Raw genomic sequence first — 4,054 nt, 5'->3', positions numbered from 1 at the left:
ATTTTGATTTTTATCACTGTTTTCCAGTAATACAAACAGGATTCTTTGGAGAAATTGTTGATTCTAGGATTGAGGCTGGAAATACATACCATGAACCTGGAACAGCTTGTAATACCGGAAAGTAAGGACACCCTATAGAAAGTGAAGTAAAACCAACCGAACACAATGATGGGGCTATATCAGAGGCACATAGGAGGCAACTAAAAGCTCTTCCAATGGCCAAAACTGAACAAATGTAGGCATCACACAAAGCAGTATTGGATTATAACCCCACATAGAAAATAAACATCCAAGCTTTCATACTGATATGAAGAAAAAATTGAATAAGTACATTCATTAATGGGGGAATATATAAATCTGTGTAGAGTAATTCTGTATAATTCATGTAGATATTCTGCCCACAAGGATATAGAACATAACTCCCTACTCCTTAAGTGTGGGCTGCACGTAGGGACTTTCTTCTAAAGGGTACAGTCTGGAAAAGGGGTAAAAAGAGTAACTTCACAGTGGAGAAGGCTGATGGACACTCGCATGTGGGAAGACAGTCAACATCAACATCAACAGTGATAAGTCATATTGATAGTGATTACTCCTGTTATGTTGTGGTAAAAATGGCAATTTACCTGTGTGATCTTCCTCACCCAATTGTGTATCCTCAGTGTCATTATGGAAAGGACATCAAACAAATTACAGTTGAGGGACATCTTCAACTGGATGCATCACTGCATGATGATGGATTGTCGCTGCATCACTCAGCTCTTCTTCATTCATTCCACCTTCGTCTCTAAGTCAGGGATCTTGTTTTTTTTTTGTTGTTTTGTTTTTGTTTTTTTTGAGGCAGAGTCTCACTTTGTTGCTCAGGCTAAAGTGAGTGCCATGGTGTCAGCCTGGTTCACAGCAACCTCAATGTCCTGGGCTCAAGCAATCCTACTGCCTCAGCCTCCCAAGTAGCTGGGACTTCAGGCATGTGCCACCATGCCCAGATAATTTTTGTATATATATTTTTAGTTGGTCAATTAATTTCTTTCTATTTTTGGTAGAACTCGTGACCTTGAGCAATCTGCCAGCCTCGGCCTCCCAGAGTGCTAGGATTCAGGGATCTTGTTGGTGATAGCGTTTGACCACTACATTGTCATCTACTACCTGCTGAGGTACACCACTATTCTTACAAATTCCCTGATTGGGAAAATTGGTGTAACCATCTTTCTCAGAAGTTATGGTATAATTTTTCTCCTAATATTTTTGCTGAAAAGACTGACATTCTGCAAAGGCAATATTCTCCAGAACACAGATTGTAAGCACATTGTCTTGGCCAAAGTTTCCTGTGACGACATCAGTGTAAATATCTGGTATGGTTTTGTTGTCCTAATATCAACAGTGGTCTTAGATATTCTTCTGATTTCTATTTCTTACGTGCTGATTCTCTGTGCTGTCTTCCACATCCCTTCCCAAGATGCTCGCCACAAAGCTCTCAACACATGTGGTTCCCATGTCTGTGTCATCCTCCTCTTTTATGGGCCTGGGATCTTTACCACCCTTGCCCAGCGATTTGGACACCACATGTCACCCCATATCCATGTCCTGCTGGCCAATGTCTGCATTTTGGCTCCCCCTGTGCTGAATCCCGTCATTTATGGGCTCAAGACCAAACAGATCTGGGAGCAAGTGGTTCATGTGTTGTTTACAAAGCAGAAGTAATTTTGATGTTGGAAGCTGACGTTCTTTTTCCTTAGCAATTTTCTTCATGTATGAGGAGCACTTTAGCATCACTATATGACAGCAGGTGAGGTATTAGTTAAATGACTCCCGGTGTTGATATTCCTAGAGCAATTGCAACTCCTGACCTCGAGCAATCCACCCACCTCGGCCTCCCAGAGTGCTAGGATTACGGGTGTGAGCCACTGCGCCCGGCCAGAGGAAGATTCATGTGTAGCAAAATGCTGTTTATTTTGAGAAATGGGTGGAGACAAAAAAGTGTCCACATCGAGTGAGGGGAAAGCCTTGGGTTTTATAGATGGTTTCTCCAGGGGGAGAGAGTAACACCTGCAGAGATAGGGGAGGGGGCAGCTTCGGTCCTTATGGAGGGGGGATAGGAATGTCGGTGTCGCTGTAGCTCTCTGTAGTTGAAATTATATTTATAACCTTGGACTGTCTAGACTCCTATGGCTTTTGTTCCACATGGTTTATGATAATTTTTGGGTTCTCACCCAGAACAACCCTCACAGCTATCTGGCTTCATGTGATCCTCCCCTCTCAGCCTCCCAAAGTGCTAGGATTATAGGCGTGAGCCACCATGTGTGGCTAAATTTTTGCCCTTTATGGTTCGTTCCCATTGTTATTTCCCCAGTGTAAAAGCATAACAGTATGAAACAAAAATTTAATAATGACCCTTGAATTCACATTCACCCTTGAATTCACATTCACCGGCATTCCTAAGCTGCTACCTCCCCTATCTCTGCAGGTGTTATTCACTCCCCCCCGAAGAAACCCTCAATAAAACCTAAGGGTTTCCCCTCACTCGATGTGGACACTTTTTCGTCTCTACCCATCTCTCAAAATAAACAGCATTTTGCTACACATGAAGCTTCCTTCCTTTTTTTTTTTTTTTTGAAGAGATTCTATTTTTTTTTTTTATTTACATGAAAATTTTCCTCCAATCCCTTCTGCACCACCATCCCCCAATTCCCAGGCATACGTAGCTGCAAGTCAGAGGCAGGCAGAAGCTCAAGCTGAGGCTGCCTGAGAAGCCTCAAGCACTTTGGTCCATAGAGATAGTTAACAAGTGACCCTGGTCTCCGAACCAGAAGGAGCCCAGCCACACCTGATCATGACTATAAACAGGAGCCTGGAACCAGGAGCAGGCCCTACTGTTAGGAATGATGGGCTGGTCATGTCAGCCACCAAAGGTAGGTCTGGTATGGCAGGGGTGGGGACAGGGTGAGGACAGGAAGAGCACAGTCTCTGGGCATCTGGGCTTTATTTCCCTTCTCCACCTTAGAGGAAATCACCTGGAATGGTTTGTGCTCTTGTAGGCTTGAATCTCGGCTCTCACTTTTCTCTTGGCCTCACACCTCTTTCACTTTCATCTCCTCCATGTCATTGAGACTTCACTTGACAGGGTCACAGTGATCCTTTTTCTTTTGAGATTATCTGTGCTATTTCCAACTTGCATATGAAATATAGAAGCGGACAAGAAACCTCTCTTTCTTTATTCTCTCTTTTTGAGGTCCATAAGCTCTATGAGCTTTCCTGAGGTACATAAACAAGGTCAGGTGGGATGACTATTTAAATGGCATTTTCTAAAGTGTCTTTCTTGTCATTTTTATTGGGAAAAAATTATTTATTTAAATTGAGTAATGATTTTCACATTGCTAAATTAATAGTCAAAACTTATCCTCCTCTTATTCAATAAAATAGCAGCATTTTGATATTCTCCCTTAAAAATATTTTCTTGCTCCATGCTCCCTGTGTTCCTATGACCTTCCTGATGTCTGCTTAGTCTCCTTTGGTGTGTTTTCCTCATCTCTTTTCTTAACTTGAATTTCTGGTGCTCAGTCCTTGACACCCCCTACTCTTCTCTATCTGCATTTGGTCTCTAATCTCAGCATGTGGGTGTAGATGCGTCAGTATGCTGAGTCCTTCTCAATTTATACGTCCGGTCTCTAGTTTGTCCTGCAGAGAATTTGTATGTCTGATGGGCATCTCAAATGTAATGTGTCTGAAACAAAACTTTTTTCTTACTAGAAAACCTGGCAGCCTTCCTCTTATCCTTTAAAGAAAATTCCATTCTTTAAATTCTTCAGGCCCATCCTCGGTTCTTGTCTCTCTCATACACGATGTTAGTCAATATCTTCTTACTGGGCTCCCCCTGTGCCTTTACGTGTTTCACACACAATGTGTACTTTTATTCTATTATTTTATTTAATTTTAATTGTTGTATTGAGACATATCTCAATACAGCTATTATAATAAATATTCACACTTTTAAAGTGTACAATTCAGTGGTGTTTAGTGCATCACAACATTGTGCAAACATCACTACTATCTAGTTCCA

At 41.8% G+C, this 4,054-nt stretch overlaps 1 pseudogene; it reads left to right on the top strand.

Moving 5' to 3' along the window:
* Positions 1-666: 666 nt before the first annotated feature.
* On the top strand, positions 667-1,698 carry LOC105866778 (olfactory receptor 52B4-like; annotated as a pseudogene).
* Positions 1,699-4,054: the final 2,356 nt, after the last annotated feature.

Source organism: Microcebus murinus, chromosome 4 (assembly GCF_040939455.1).
Source record: "Microcebus murinus isolate Inina chromosome 4, M.murinus_Inina_mat1.0, whole genome shotgun sequence".
Taxonomy (NCBI): Eukaryota; Metazoa; Chordata; class Mammalia; order Primates; family Cheirogaleidae; genus Microcebus; species Microcebus murinus.
This window is presented reverse-complemented; position numbering and strand designations above follow the sequence as displayed.